Raw genomic sequence first — 17,175 nt, forward strand, 5'->3', positions numbered from 1 at the left:
CTATCAGAAGCCCATAAATGAACTATTCAACAATCAGTGTTCAAATATCTCATAAGGCATTTAAATGCCAACAGATATCAGGATTTTATCCCATTACTAGAATAAAACCCTCCTGTTATTAAGAAATACTTGTGTTCTCTTAAGTCTAGGGGAAATCTCTGGTTGAATGTAACCAAATTTGATTAATTCAGTACTAAGCTACCATTTGTAAGAATGAAAATGTTTTCTCTTAGAACCAAAAAGGAGAACTGAAATAATACAGTAGCTCCTTATTTTTGTCTTATCTAAAAAAAAAAAAACAACCCAAAACATCTCCCTATTAAAACACATTTAACCTGTGACTTTTGAGAGTAATAATTTTTCTACATTAATATTGTCTTCCTTTTCATTTTTAAAAATTGACTCAAATATCATTTCACCCAGGACCTCCATTATTACTGTTGGCAAATCTGGTTAGCTTCACGGGCCCAATATCACTTTTTCCATCGAAATTGATTAGTCTGGAGGTTAGGAAAGACTGTATGATCAGGTCAAACCTTTCTCCAGTCTTGCTTTTCAGCATGATAAAAATTCAAATGATGTTTTCAGTAAAAATGACTGCTTTATTTTAAAAGATTGCATTCAAGATAACACTCTAATACAGTTTCTTTTAACAGCATAAGAGGTTAGTCTCTAACAGAGTTTAGGAAGCTTCCTTTGGTGAGTTAATCTGTAGTCTTTAATTTGCATAGGTTTGGGACGGAGTATCACTTGAAGTTTTATAGTTTCATATGCTCTTATCCCCATACATTTAGAATAATGAAGTGTCCAGAATTGATTTGCACATACCCATTCACATACACATCAGGCAAATACATTTTAAAATAGCTTAGTCATCACCCACTGGTCTTTGAAAAGCAAATTCACATTTAACAACAATTCTAATCATCTTGAAATTGACTTAACAACTACTACCTTGGAGTGAAAGGAGGGAGATCAGGGAGAGACTAAGGAAATGAGAGAAAAGGGTGAAAAATATGTCTGGATGTTAACTGATTCCCTTGGCAGCCACATATGCTTTATTGGATATTGGAGGACACAGTTTGGTTTTTTTCCTGCTTTCCAGCTACTAGTCAATTTTTATTGATTTATCAAGGTATTTGTCAGATTTTTGTGAAGTCTCCAAAATTTAGGCTTACTTGGGTGTTATGATTAGGGCACAGCATGCCCTCTCAAAAAAAGCAGAAAAAGTTAGATTGTTTCAGAGGTTTGGCTGATGATTTACAAAATTTATAGACCAGTCATTGCTGGCATAATATGCCCTGTTTTTTAAGATTTTAAAAATATGATCACACTCCAAAGAGATTCCATTCCTTTTCATAGTGAAAATTGTGATTCATTCCCACTCTTAGTAGTGAAAGTAAAGTTCTGGGCTCCCCTATTATTTATCATGGTTAGTGGTTGCCATCAGTCAAGAAAAGTTAACAAAGACCTATTGGGTTTATCTATAGGCAGCTAAACAAGCATATCTCGCTCTTCTGTTATCTTCTTGTTAACAAAGCATTATCAGGATGTTCTAAATATCAGCATTTACAACTCAGGGCCCTTTATCTAGGGTGATATATAGAGAGTCCATCAATTAGTGTAAAGGGTTTTTAGATACCTGCCATATATTCATTCATGGGAATGTTCTTTCTCTTTCAAGTTACAAATCCATTTCAATTTTATTTTATTTTTTAAGAAACATCACTGCATATCTAGATTTAGTTCATTTCTACACCAGAAGAATATACTGAAGTATATTCTGGACAAGCAAAGCTCTGACTTTGAATAAAACTATTCTTTGTTTTGTTGGGTTGTTTTCTTTGGGGAAGGTTGGGAAAGGGAAAGGGAATGCTAATTCCCCACCAAACCATATAAAATTAAGATCTCATACAGAAACGCTAAAATTCAGGCTTCTGTGGTTTCAAGGAATTTTCAAAGTAGCTGCTCTCATGCCTAATCACATGCCTAAACATTAGAACATTGGTGCAACAGTTCTTTCAATTAAGTACTTGTCAGTCAACAGTATTATCTACCCACTTTGTGGGTAGAAACTAAGTCAAACACATTGGTGAGAGTCATAAGTCAAATAAGATTTAGAATCCAGAGTTTCCTCCATTGCTCCCTCCATTTCTTTCCTTCCTTCTAGGACATTTCAGTAGTAGATACTGTAAGATAAGGTATTAGGGTCTGTGTGATTTGTCTTACCACCCCCACCCCATTTGGGAACTCCATAAGGTGATTGATTTGGAAACAGAATCATATACTTACATCTAGCAGAGATGTCCTGTAGCCAGCTTGTACCAAGTTGATTGTTAAATGTTCAAAGTGAGCCTTTATATCCCTGAAGTCAGCAAAAACTACAGATCAGGGCCCAATTTATTCTTTTGTTGATTGTCTCTCAATGCAAGTGACACAGAAAATGTTTACAATGTAGATTCAACTTAAAAGAGTGTCCTGTGTACACTTTTCCCCTCAGAGATCTGATTGTTAAATATTTACCAACACAACTCTAGCTGAAAGGGAGCTATGGTATACATACTATGGTCTCTGAATGTCTAATATTTCAGAGATAAAAATGACCCAAACAAAAAGTATCCAAGTCTACAAAGTGCTATAGGACAACCCAAATACTTCCAGAGTTAGACAAGCCATTTTATAATGATGATGATGATAGCTATTATTTAATACCTACTATGTTCCAGGTATTGTGCTAAGTACATTTTACAAATAAAATCTCATCTGATCCTCCCAACAACCCTGGGAGGTAGATGCTATTATTATCCCCATTTTACAGATGGAGAAAACTGAGGTTAAATGACTTGCCCAGGGTCACAAAGCTAATAAGCACCTGAGACTTGTTTTGAACTCAGTTCTTCTGGACTCTAACCCCAGCATTGTATCCACTAAGCCACTAGATGCCCCATTTAGCACTCTAAGTCCGTAAAGGGGGGAAGAGAAAAGAACACTGTCTATGTAATCAAGCAGGTTCTGGATTGGCATTTCAAGAGCTCTGCTTCTAAATCCATGTGGGTTTGGGTGAGTCACTTTATCTCTCTGGGCCTCAATTTCCTCTTTTGTAAAGGCTTGGACTAGGTGATCTCTGAGGTGCCTTCCAGGTCTAAATTTTTGATCCTGTGTCAGAATCTCTCCCCAATGCTTCCTTTACTGGATTCTTCCTCTATTTTACCACAACCATTCACCTGCTAACCCCCCTTATTCCAAATGAGACTCTAATACCCTCCAAAGCTGACTATGCTTTTAAGTTTCCTGGCTTCTAAAGACTCTAAGGCTTCCCTGTCCTGCCTTATAAAATGACCAACCTTCATAGCCAAAGGCTTTCCCTTCTCTTAGATTCCCTAAACTCTCTAGAGAGGATCAGGACCTCAACAGAACTTTGTTCTTTCTCTTCCTGCTTTCTGTAGAACTTTCCATGGCATATCCTTGCATCTCTTGAAGGAGAACCTTCTTGGGTGCTTTGGAAAAAGGATCAGTCAGGAAAGAGGTTTAGGGATTAGACCTTGAGTGCAGAGAAGTTATACAGTCTATACCTGCTACCTATTTCTGAGAGTCTGACCATCTATAATAACTACTCTAAAAAAATGAAAACACCATACTTTTTATTCCTTCTGTTTCCCTGAACAATACCAGTGTGTCCCTCTGATTTGGGCAATGTCACTCTCCCTTCTTTAAAAAACAAAAACAAAACGCATTTGAAAGAATAACCACAAAACAATTGAAAGTGAATGCTGAAGAATTACAAAGAACAATGTGGTCCCAAAGAAGAAATGTGAGGAGTTCCCCATGCCCACCACCTCCCACACACTCCTTTACAAAGGTGGGAAGTCTATGAATGTAGAACATGGCACATATCAAAAAAAATTTTTTAATGTATTAATTGCTTTTGCTGATTTTTCTCTTCCTTTTTTTTCTTTTAAAAATATTCTTTGTTATATGGGGTGGCTTAAGGGGAGAGATATTGGGAGAAATTTAGATGAGACAAGAAAAAGCAAAGATGTTGATAAAAACTAATTTAAAATGTTTATAAATTCACATTTATCTATTCCTTCCTCTGTACTTTGACACCTGCCAAGGGCCACTGTGCATGAATCTCTCGAGCCAGGCTTCTAACAGGTTCACTTTAGCAGTATCATAAAGTGAGAAAAGTCTAGTAATTAGAGTCAGAAGATCCATACTCAAGTCCCCATTCTTTACATCACTAGTGTGACCATGGAAAAATCATCCCTTCTGAGACTTAGTTTTACTTATCCATAAAATAAAGACAATAACACTTGCACCATCTACCTCAGAGTCATTGTGGGAAAAATAAAGTTTTGTACAATAAAATGGCTGTGTTCTATGTAAATATTAATTGCTATTGTTCTTTTTACCCTTGGCCCCCTCCCATACACTTCCTTTTATAAAAGGAAAAACTGTCTGTAGTTTACTAGGTGACAAAAAGATGGAAAAAATATTTAATCATTTTTTTTCCTTTTCTCTCCTTTTTTCTTTTTTCTCCTTCTTTTCCTAGTACCCCAGTCTTATCCCAGGTTGCACAGAGCCTAGGAAAAGCTGGGTGGCTAAAATGTTGTAAGTAAAGCACTAGCTGATTTCTTCCAGAAGGATTTCTCTTTTTTCGTCCTAAGAACATTATATTACTTTCGGGAGTTGTGGGGGTCTATACCCCCCTTGGGCTGTGCCCCACACTGAGATCGCCCAACAGGATGTCCTGAATCATGAAGGCCAGTGCTGCTGCTGGTTGTCCAGAGTATGTGGTGCTGCAATTTAGACAGAAGCTGCTTACTCAGCAGTTGAACAAAGAGCCCTCCGACTGTCTCATTGGGAGCAGGAATGGGGGAAATTGGAATCTGCAAGTGACAAACCAGTCCTTAGTGGCCTCCGGTGCTCCCTAAGGGCGCCGTTACTACCCAGGGCTGACAGATGATCCGGCGGTTTAGATTGCTCTTCTCCTGGAGCCGGGTGCCCATTATCAGGGAGGGAATGTTTTAGCCTGAGAGCTCTCTCTCTAGGCCATATTACACCTGCTGACCTGAAAACTTATTCTCTTAATACCGCCACCCCCTCCTCTATTCCTTTCCAGCTTCTCATTTTCTCTTCTCACTCCCCACCCCCAACTCCATCTGAAAAGACTCCTCCCTTAATAGGAAAAAAAAGTGGCAGCTTCCCAGACTGGACTGGCTTAGTAGGTGCCTTTGGGCAAAGAGCTGAACAAGATTACCTTTAAAAGTGCCCTTCCTGAAAGACTTGGGAATTTATCATTAGGCAGTCTGACTAGCCTAGCTCTAAGGCAGGATGGTTTTCAAAGCAGGGTGCTCCAGTAACCATTGAATGGCAAAGACCTGTGGGCAACTTTGTGCCCATGTCTAACTGAACTTGGTATAACTGGACATGTAGATAGGAAAATAGGAGTCAAATCTAGCTTTGATGTGTTTTAGCGGTGAAACAAGCAAATCATATCACCTCTTTGAGCAAAATTAGGGTAATAATCCTTGCAATAATTCTTAGATTAAGTATGGGGAAGTGCTTTAAAAACCTGAAAGATAAATGTGAGCCATTATACTTAACTGCCCCTTCTGAACCACTTCATCAGTCTGAAATTTGAAGATCAGCATACCTGGGAGGGGAATGTTATTGGATAATGGATTTAGAACTGAAAGTGACCTCAAAGGTCACTTGATCAATCAATCAAAAAGCATTTATTAAGTACTTATTCCATGTCAGGCTTTTTACTTTTGTTTGTTCAATCATTTCAGTGACCCCTTTGGGGGTTTTCTTGGTAAAGATACTGGAGTGATTTGCCATTTCCTTCTCTGGCTCATTTTACAGATGAGGAAATTGAGGCAAAGACTTGCCCAGGGTCAAGTGTCTGAGGCCGGATTTGGACTCAGACCTTTCTGACTGGCACTCTACGACTTTAGATTAGGTGCAGGAAATACAAGTATGAAGAATGAAACTTCCTACTTTAGATAAGCTTACATTCTAATGGAGGAAACAAGTACATATAAAATTTATATACAACAAATATAAGATGATATATCATATCCTATATGTAATATAAAATATAATACAAATACATACCAGGCAGACTGAGAGGGAGATAATTAATGGTTTGGGGGATCAGGAAAGGCTTGATAGAAGTAGAAGATGATGCCTGTGCTGAATACTATAGGAATAGAGGAACTCTATGAGTCGAGGTAAAGAAGCACAGTTCAGCCTTGGGAGTTGACCATTTCCAAAGATAGAGACAGGGGCTAGAGTGTCCTGTGTGGGGAGCAGAGAACAGTTTATTTGCACTGCAGAATTCAGGAGAAAGAAATAATGGCTGATCAATCTGGAAAGATAAGTTAGGGAAAGCTAAGCAGTGGAGTTAATATTTTATCCTAGAGGCAAACTTAGACCAGCCCTCTCATCTTACAGATAAAGAAATTGAGGCCTGGGGAGGTTGTGACTTGCTCACGGTCATACAAGTAGTAAGAGACAGAGGAAAGAGACAACTGAACTTTACACTTTGTTCAGTCAAAGCAAAGGAGGAGAGTTGTGAAGAGGCATCTAGACTTCTTGGGTTGCTCTTGTGGGCTTGACTCTTCCCTGGTTTCTTATTGCTCAAAGTTTAGTTCCTTTCATGCTTTGCCCAACCAGGAGCAATCCAGAAGTTCCCAGGAAAGGCCTGGTCACCCAAATAGATGGTTGCCAAAATAGGCGGAACATTTTCTCCTTCGTCATTAAAAAAAAAAAAAGTCAAGTAGGGCCAAGTCCAGAGGATGGAGTATAGGATTCCATCTATTCCATCAACCATTTCTTTTGATGGAGTTGGGGATTGGGAAAAATCAGTTTTCTCAAGGGATTTGAAAATGTGTGGAATCGTCTCCATGCAAGGTTGGACACTGGACCCAGTTCACTTTGAAGCTACAATGATAATTGATGATTGATGGCAAATATAGACAATCACACAGATTGTGAAAGAGTAGACTCTAGAATGGTCCTGGACAACTGGGGGGGGGGGAGAGAAGGAAGGTTTCTAGACCTCCAAATCTGAAGACACTGTGGTTTTAGCTACTGCAATTGATAAGAGAGGAGGAAGGGAAGAACAAAGTGGGGGTGGGGAGGAGGGTCATTGTACTCTTTATATTTTGGACCTGTATAAGGAGGTAACCTGGTGGGAACAAATCTTGGAGAGGGAGAGGGCAGAAGACTGAGAGAAGAAATAGGATATTGAAGAATGGAGAAATCTGGGAGTGTTGGGACAAAGGTGGGGGAAATTTTATTTCTAAGGGCATTTAAAGAAGATGGACCTGTCAAAAAGCTCCTATTAGCCGTGATGTGACTGGTACTGAGTTCTCCACAATCCACATCAGTATAACTCTCCCTTTGCTGCCATGGTCTCTCCTTTTCCAAAGCAATCAGTTGCACCTCTGACCAAGTCATTGAAGAACCCAAAAGACCAATGGAAGATGGGGATGAATACACTACTTATCCCAAAGGTGGGTTAAAATGGGGAAATGGTCTCATTTGATGAAAAGCTCTCAGGTGGTGGGTGTAAGTGGACAATGCCCTGTAGTAGAGTTATTACTAAATCAGTACAGGACAATGATACCTCTGCTACAAGTATGAACCAGATTTTGTATTAAGTGGGGAAAAAAGAAAGAAAAGAGAAAGAAAAGAAACAGAAAAAAGAAAAGAAAGAGAGAGAAAGAAAAAGAAGAATAAAAGTTTAATAAACGTGTGCTGTGTTGTGGATGACTTTGTGACGACCTTTGTTGCAAATGGCCTATGCATGCGGAATAATGGTCTCCTTGCAGAGAGGGAAATAGCTTAGTGCTATCATCGTTGCCTCGGTAACCATCAGAGTCCCCATCTAGCAAGAGAGAAATGAGTTATGAAAAGGCTTGAGTGAAGAAGGGATTAACACATGATCCCAGGGACAGTATGTCAATCAAAATCAACTGAGAAATTACACTGCTCTATTTGAGAATTTCTCCGGAAACCAAACGGTAGTGGGGTTTGGGTGGTTTCCCCCCTTCCTTTTTTTTTTTTAATTTGAGAGGGAAAGAAAAAATAAAGTCACATCATGATTATTCTTTTTCCCCACTATCATTGAGAAGAACACAGTGGGGTAGAAAGAATCACATTAGAGGCATTTATTTAAGAAAACACACACCCTTCGAAGTCTCTCCTTTCCAGTCACTTAGTCCCTTGGTCTTTATGGGACCCCTTCCCCCTCCCCTCTTTCTTTTCTGACACTAGTGTCTATGCTGACCCCTAAACTCTGCAGGTGCCAGACCGTACAGCAGGGAAGAGTCGAGGATTCATTTTAACATGAAGCACAGCTGACCTTGAGAATTAGGGACTGAACACGGACTACTCTTGGGATGGAGCAAATGGGGAAATGGGTCCAAACAGTTAAAAGAAAGACATGAGATGGACTAGTAAAAAAAAAAAACCCCACAAAAACAGAACCAGGCCTTTTTTTCTCCTTCCTGTTTTTTGGGACCATGTGGTTTCCTGTCTTGCTCCTGTCCTCAAACCAATTTGGAGAAAGTAAACCCAATAATGCATCCAGTATATGCACACACCCTTTATGCATACATGAAGTGATATCTAGTCATATACACAATTCACTCACATACTCATACAGGAAGAAACAAATGGCTTGATATATGCCTCCTTTTGAACTTAAAAAAATGTTTTTTTAGTTGTCCTAATGTGTTCATTTTCATTAACTGATTTCAATCTCTTCCCTATCTTTAACTAACACTCTCGTTCTGGAAAGGCTACATCTCTTTGGGTAAGGGTTGCTTTTGCATTCCTTGGGAGTCTCTAAAAGACAAAGCCTGGAAGAACGTCACTTTGCTTTAATAAATGAATTAATGAATATATGGATAGATAGATGAAGGAAGGAAGGAAGTAGGGAAGGGAGGAAGGAAGGAAGGAAGGAAAAAAAGGAAGGAAGGAAGAAAAGAAGGAAGAAGGGAAGGAAGAAGGGAAGGAAGGAAGGAACGAAAGAAGGAAGGAACGAAGGAACGAAGGAAGGAAGGAAAGGATAGTGATCCTGAGGAATAAGAGCTAAGGAGTTTGGGAGAAGTTTGGGAGCTGTGCTCTGTGATTACCTATCAGGAGGTAATCTCACTTAAATAAGAAATCAGGGCATTTACCTCAGATTACCTACCTACCCACCCTCTCCATCAAGTGTGTAATAGGACTATTGGTTCATAAAATGTGAGATAAAGGATTTCTAGTTTCGAAGGGTTTGATGGTGAAGGATGGTGAAGAAGCTCCTGGGCCTTGGCACCTAGATTAGGGAATATGGAGTGTGTAAGAGAAAGGGTCATCAATGAATCATCTTCAAATCCGGTTCCCCATCACCTCAAGTCTACAGAAGGCTCCCCAAGACCCTTCTGCACATGGATCTAGGAAACTGGCTACATTTGAAGTTTTTCAGGAACTTTTTATTCTGGATCTAGGAACCTTAAAATCAACCCCACCCCCTACTCCTGTGTAATGTGTGGGGGTGGGGCGGGTTTGAGCCTCTCCCAGTCTCCCTCTCAGGCTTTGGAGTGGTTTTCTTCGTTCCCCAGCCGGACTTCATTCATCCTCTGCTTGCTCCTCCACCTCTTCACCACCCCCCCTCCCAGTCCCCCAGTCCCACACAGGTTTAAAATCCTAAGCGTCCCGAATGGTTTAACCAAATCGCCTTGACCTCAGTGCTATTTGATATTTGCCTCCTTGACACTCACTTAGGAGCTCACAGCAGTAAAGCAGACATTGGCCAAGTCCAGCCTGAAACCGAAGCCCTGTGAAAGCAGGGAGATCAGGAGAACCTGATAGCTGGAGACTCGCTTTCTCCAAAGGCTTGCTGGACATTTTAGCCCGGCTCACGAGTCCTTGGAGCGCCAGGGCGCCGCCAGTTAGGGTGTAAACGTTAAATGTTAGCTATTTGTTCCAGTGATTGGCATGAAAATCGAGTCTTTCTCGTCTCTCTCCCCTCATTCTCCCAACCCCCGCCTTCCCTTCTCCCTTTTTCTTAGTTCTCCAGATTCCCACAAATATTCCTTCAGATGGAACATTTTCTAACGCTATCTTTTTTATCTGAAATCATCAAACACCTGATTTCGAAAGAAATTACAATAATAACAGAGTCGACGAACCCAGGGACAAAAACTTTTCCTTGTTTTGCTCAGTCTCTCGCCAAAAGTGATTTTCTAAGTCTCTCTGTCTCAGTCTGTCTGTCTCCCTCCTTGCCCCTATCTCTCTGGCTCTCTAACACTTTCTCTCTGTCTCTTTCTCTCAATAACGACTGAAAAGAATGAAAAATGTCTGTGGCGTTTTCAAGGTTCAGGGAAGTGATGCTCTTTATTAATGAGAAACAAATAGATTCACAGATAGAGGAGTCACATGATTTAAAAAGTTCCAGTTTCCCGTTGGGGGGACCCTGATGGACAAATATGCGTCACTCAGAATAGTTGTAGTTACCAACCATTCTCCCGAATTATAGAAGGAGGAGGAGGACGAAGAGGAGGGGGGAGGAGAAAAGGAGGTGGGGGAGGAGGAGCAGGAGGAGGAGGAGAAGAAGAAGAAGAAAAGGAATAAGAAGAAGAGGAGGAAGAGGAGGAGGAGGAAGAAGAAATGTCCTGTCTACAACTGTTTTCCCAATTAACTTTTTCATGATCTCCCCGCCCCAACTCCTACAATACATGGAAATACTGTCCTTCATTGTGGTCCATAATAATGACCATCTTTCTCACAATTCCTCATTTATCTTGTTTGTTCTGTCACTACAGATGCCTGCTTCCAATGTAACCTTTTCAAACTCTGCTTAGTGAAGCTTCATTCTTCGATATCCCTCCTTACTTCTGCCTCTCCATCCAGTCTCCCCCTTCTTTTCCCTCCCTCCTCCACCCCTCTCTGTTTCTAACAGATTTTTGGAGCAGGACAGATAAGATATAAAATTCTCTATCGGGAATCCTGTAATATTAAAGATCAAAAATGGCATCAATGGAAGACCAAATGCATGAAGAAACAAAAGGGGGAGTCTGGAAGATGCTCATCAGCTAATTACAGCTGCAAATATTATGCAAATTTATCTTGGCACCGAAATGGAGAAAGCGAGTTTAAGTATGGAGATAATGCCGGAAAATTGAATGTTCATCTGGGCATGGGAAACGGCCCAATAAGCTCCACTGGTCTGTTTCATCTAGGGAAGCACCGTTTTTATATTCCTATCAGATCATCTGTACTTCACTGGTTGGGGGCTGGGAAATTAATATTACTTATAATTGATACTTGAAATTCCTAGAGCAGTGTGTCATAAATAGAGGGAAGCTGGTACAAGGAAGGAAGGAAGAAGGAGGGAGAGAGAGGGAGAGGGGGAGAGAGAGAGAGAGAGAGAGAGAGAGAGAGATTGGGAAAAGAATGAAATCACATGAATGGAACCAAGACCCTTGAGACCATGAATTGAATGCCAGAAGTAAGGTAGTAAGGTGAAATGGTCAGGAAATTTACCCAGATTATTTGTTCCAGCACCACCACCAGCTCCTTTTCCAATCACCTGAAACATTCATAACATATTTATTGAGCACCTACTGAGATAAACCTAATATGGCATGTGTTCATAACTGAGGCAAGAGTCTTTAATTTTCCATTGTAATTATTTGCTTTATTGTTGGTACTTTCTGGATTGGTCTGAAATTGGGATCTCAAAATGGAGAGGGATGGCTCCTGACACACTCTTTGAAGATTACAAGATGAGGGAAAACATGTGGATCTGGAGAGTGAAAGTATAGCCTGAAATTTTGTTTCCTGGGGTTGAGTGAGATAGAAATGGCCCAGCAAGCTACCTTTCCTTCACTCCCCCCCCCCCAGGTTGTTCCCTCTTTGCTCATATCACAATTGCTACCACATCACCACTCCAGTATCCTCCAAGAGATTGTCAAAAGGTGGGAAGTCTCCTCTAAAGTGAGTCTCATACCCTACCATGCTTGAAGAAATGTTCTAATGTGTAGACAACAGTAGAGAGGCATTGGACAAGCACCTAGAATAGAAAAAAGAGAAGAAAACATCAAATTTTTTTCAAGTCCAAATTTAATTGCAACCTAAAAAGGGGGGGGGGTTTCTGATAATTTTGATGAGACCCGGCCAATTAACAGGAAATTATGAACTGACGTCAGGATGAACAAGGGGGAGGGAGGGAGAGAAAGGTGGAAGAGAGGGGAAGAGAAAGGGAAGAAGGGAGGAGGAAAAGAGGGAAGGGAGGAGAGAGACAGAGAGGGAGAATCACATATTTGCATTGATCATTTAGTAGAAAGCAGAATGTAAGGGATCAACAGAGATTTGCAGATTTCTATTTCCAGAATCCAGAATGATCTAGATTGAAAGCAGCTCTAAGTGACATCTATTGCCTTTAGAATGGCAAAATTTTCTTAGAAAATAAATAATCCGAGAAGATTTTGTGTGTGGTAGTTCTGAACCTGTAACTTTATTGGTGTAGGTAACTCCAGGGGAGGAAACTCCCTCTACCAAAACTGTTCTGAGACTTCTAGTTTTAGCGAATTGTCTACAGGCACTGAGAGGTTAAATGATGCGTTAGTTTAAGAGAGAATCTGAATGCACTTCTTCCTCCTTCTGATGAGAGCTTGCTATCCTGTCCTCTCACTACTGAAAACTATTATTTGTAGCTCATTAAGCACCTAAGCCAGGTTCTCCCACTTCCCCTAACACCTAGACCTACGTCTCAGTCAAATACTGAAATTACAGCTCAGGGGACAAGGTGAAGTTCGAGAGGGAGATGGAACTTGGGCTCTAGACTGGGGAACCTATCCTTGGAGAAAAAGAAGCATATTAAAATTATGCATGTTCAAAGGCACCAGTATTTCTCCAATACAGTAAATGATGAATGTCTCTTGAGATAGAGAAAGAGAGAGAAGGAAAGAGAGAGAGGGAAAGGGAGAGAGGGAGAGGGAAAGGAAGAGGGAGAGGGAGAGAGGGAGAGAGAGAGAGAGAGAGAGAATGTGGTATCAAGAGCTTCGAATTGATTTCTTTCCAGTTTGTTTGGAAAAAGAATGAGTGGGACTGGAGAGGAGGATCCATAGGAGGGGAAAGATGAGGAGAGAGGGAGGAGGCTGCAGAGAAAATTAACATTATTGGTATCTTTTTATATAAAGATGCAAATGGCATTTTATCTTAACTTGGCTCTGTGCTTTAGTCAGTGTTTATGATTAATTATCTCCTTTTTCATAAAAATAAATCATGTTAAAAATTAGGATCTCGGAGCTTTGGAGAAAATAAGCACCGGTTTCAGGTCGATCTTGTTAATTTCAGCCTGAAATTGACACACTAATTAAAGAGCAGCGTGGTAAAGCGCGAGCAGGCAAGATTATACCCCCCTCTTTTTTTTTTTTTTATATATTATCAGATCTACCTTATATTTTCCCAATTAAAAACTGCAAAAAGCAGTTTCATTGCCCCGGGATAAAAAATAAGGGCCCCCTTTTCACAACGTCGGCCATCACTTTCTACCATCAGATTCATTGTGATGTATTAGATGCAATAAATTATCCCATGTAACAAAACATTGGGAGCTGAAAGGCAGATAATCTGGAAAGCAGAGATAAGGATTCATTATTCCAAATCATTATGAATCCAACGTTGCCTCTGACTTCTTTCTTAATCAGCTCCTCTGATCCTGGATATGTGAGCAGCACAGATAAGGAGGGAGTCGTTTATAATTCTCCACCTCGTCTAATATTTTAAAATAAAGTCAGAGGCAAGAAAACGCCATAAAACACTGGTGAGCAGGCAAGCGCCGAATGAAAAATCACTTCCATGTTATTATATCCACAGTAAGATTTAATTAAAATTCTCCCCGTTCACGTGCTTTATTTTCATATAAGGTTTTTTCCCATCACGTAATAATTGATAGGAATTTGCAAACGGGGCTATTTGTTTAGGGCGCCCGGGTGGAATTGGTCCGTCTGTATTTTTCATTTCGAGTAGTTGATTTTTGAAACCTTCATTTGAGATGCTCATCCGCTCACCACTACCCCCCCTTCATCCTTGTAGCTTTGTCAGTGATACATAGTTGAAATCACTGACCTAAAAGTTGAATTTAATAGAAATGTTCTGCTTTTTTTTTTAATGGGGGGAGGGGGAGGAATGAAGATTAGTGATGGAAGAGGCTTCCCCAAGTACACACACCTTCTTCTCCTCGATCAACAAAATAACACTCACTGAATCTGATCTGAAGATTAGAACTCTTATATGAGTCCAATTAAATGTGTTCACCTGCCCAGTGGACCCCTCTTTTTTTTTCCTTAAAAAAAATATACCTGGGAAAATTTCAGTCCGAGTTTGGGTGAAATAGAAACACAGAAGTTGTGAACAACCGTGAATATGCCCTCCCAACGCTGCTATAGTGATAGGTAGATTAGATTAAAATTCTGGAAGCGATCATTCCTAGCTATACTTTCTCTTTTTGGCTCTCTGCAACATATGAATTTCATATCCATGCAGAAATAAAAGAAACCCAGATATGATTTAACTATTATTCTTCTACCAATCTATCCCTTGTTTAAAAAAACACAAACACAAAGGTGAGGTTCTTTCATTTAAACTCAATCTATCTGATTTCGGAGGTTTGTGGATTCTGAAAATTTACTGAATGTATTAAAGAATATAAGTGGTAACCAACCATGGTGATGTTCAGACAATATACTCCTCTTTCGGCACAACCCCAATTGGAAGGGCCCTCCAACGCCTCATACCATTCAAGAGCACATTAGTTACCACTTATTCAACAGCCGGATCCCCAGTCCTAATATTAGCTATCCCCGAGGTTAATAGACGAAACCACATCCATTCAGTGATGTGGAAAAACCAGTGTCCACCACGAACAGTAATTGTGAGAAGACGTGAGAGAATAATTCGTTTGAGATTGTGTGTAGTGTGTATGTGTGTGGTCAGCATCCTTCTTGAAGGTTGTTCCTAAAAGCTTACAAGTGGCTGTCTTCCCACAGGTAAGGCAAAGTGGGCTTTAGCCATCTGGATATAGGGTTCTTTCAGGAAAGTTTGAAATGTATTTGAAGGTCGACCCCAAATAACGGAGTATTGCGTATTCTTTCCCCCCACCTCCATCGCTTTCGCTCTCTACTTTTTTTTTGTTTGTTTGTTTCTGTCGCTTTCTCCCTCTGTCTTAAATGCCTGCCATACTCGGGCATGCAACTTGACCAGGACTTCGAATCAGAGTGAGACAGAAAGCCTTTAACATTCACAGAATGACTTGTGGCTTCATTAAAGTCATATTTAAGACGTTGCGTGCGTTCGCCTGCACGTGCACTGATCAGGAATAACCCTTCTGTATTTCTACAGTTCCCCTAGGAAAGTGTGACTGACTGACTTCGTTGTTTCTCCTTATCACCCATCTCGTTTTGTTTATCCTTTATAAATTCTCTGCTTTCACTCTATTCCATCTTGGCTTCTCTGGACTGCCAAATATATCTAGAGATCCGAATAATCTGGGACTATTTCTACTCTTTTATTTGTCTCAAAGTGGCAGCTTTCTGAGCCCTAAAGGCCAGTGTGGTTGCAAGGACTAGATCTCACACACATTCCGTTCAAGTCTTTGATCTGGCTTGCCCTTTAAAAAATTTAAATAACTAGGTTTTCATTTATTTATGTGAGAGTTTTCTTAAAAAAAAAAGTCCAATCTGTATGGTAGGTTAGTTTCCTTCCTACCTTAATTGGCTTTGTTTTCTAAAGAAAAAATTGAGGTGATGGAAGGAAGGAGGAAGAAGGAAAGATCAGATTTCTCCATCACTTTACCAAGAAGTCACACTACACCCGGAGATATCCAAACTCCCTAGAGTCAGGAGAAAAGGAAGGGAGAAAGTCAGTCAGACTCGCCAGAGCCAACTAGAGGGTCGCCAGCAAGAACTCCGTATAGGAGGCAGGGGTGGAGGGTACGAAGGGAGAGAGAAAAGTGAATAAAGAAATGGGTTCTTTCAATATGACTCGTGTGAAATAGGATTGATTCCTGGAAGGAGTATGAGTTTAATGTCTGATATCGATAGACAGGAGAAGAGAGAAAAGGTTGAGAAGTAAGATGGTAGGGAGAAAAAGAAGACAGATGGAGCAAATGATCTGGCATTTATGCATCAGGATAAGAGATTAGAGGAGGTGGGGTCTATGAGCCTCTGTACTTAATTCACTGGCCTAACTCTCCAGAATCAAGGTGGCTGTCTAGCTCCCCAGCTTCTGAGCCCTGGCCAAAAGGAAGGCTAACCTACTCTGCTCTCGAGGGAGGCTTGGAGACCACTTTTGTTTTCTTGGCCCTTGAGAAAGGAAGGTAGCTAAACTAAGGTCCAGAGTCCGGGGCAGCAGAGGAGTTACAGCAGTGTAAAGTCAACAGGTTGAGGGTGAACCCTGTGAACTTATCGACCTTTAAATCCCTGTCCTTCCAAAAAAACCTCTCTCAACTTAACTTCTTCAGAAACTAACCTCCAACTCCAAATAAACTTCTCTTGGTAGAATCATCTTCAGAGTGAGGTCTAAAATGGACTGGGTAAAGAAACACATAGGAAGAAAAGGGTGAGTTTCTGCGCGTGGACGAGGGAGTAGAGTGCGACCTCTAGGTCTCTTTCAGAGATGGGAACAATCTATCTGAACCAACGTCCAAACTCCAAACGTAGAAAGGGATGATAGGCAAATGTTTGAGCCAAGGCTGAGTTCAGGGTTAAATCTTTAGGGACCGAAAAGACAATGGTTTAAAATGTTGGGAAGAGGGAGACTGTCGGGGTAGGTAGGACTGAGGAGAGAAAATCAAATCTACCTAGGCGGCTTTGACTTAGGCAGGTTTAGATAGCTTATATACATATAGGAATAAAACTCGCAGTTACAGGCTTACGTTTTTTAAGTTGATAACTGAATACGAGGTCTATTCGCTCTGAGAGCCTTTGGGCTTGTTCATAAATACACCAAACAATTGCTCTCTCACGGTCCCACTCCCCCTCCTCCCCCCCACCCCCCCCCCCTCCATCAGTACTCTTCTTCAAATTTGGCACAAACTACCATGAGCTCAAACATTTGCCTATCATCCCTTGGCATCTTCTGTCTTTATCTTTTTCTTCGCATGTTTTTCTCTTT

The 17,175-nt window shown here is 40.6% G+C and overlaps 1 protein-coding gene across 2 annotated transcripts in view; it reads left to right on the forward strand.

Annotated features, from left to right (window-relative positions):
* The first annotated feature begins 3,897 nt into the window (after positions 1-3,897).
* Positions 3,898-17,175, forward strand: part of LOC138175822 (trans-acting T-cell-specific transcription factor GATA-3) — a 48,917-nt gene continuing 35,639 nt past the window's right edge. For both annotated transcript variants that reach the window (XM_069106327.1, XM_069106329.1), the window contains exon 1: positions 3,898-3,912. The gene's annotated coding sequence lies outside the window, so the exon portion shown is untranslated. The remainder of the gene's footprint in view (positions 3,913-17,175) is intronic.

Source organism: Petaurus breviceps, unplaced genomic scaffold (genome assembly GCF_028583685.1).
Source record: "Petaurus breviceps papuanus isolate PSGF00001 unplaced genomic scaffold, PetGlider_PUasm1.0 79, whole genome shotgun sequence".
Lineage (NCBI taxonomy): Eukaryota > Metazoa > Chordata > Mammalia > Diprotodontia > Petauridae > Petaurus > Petaurus breviceps.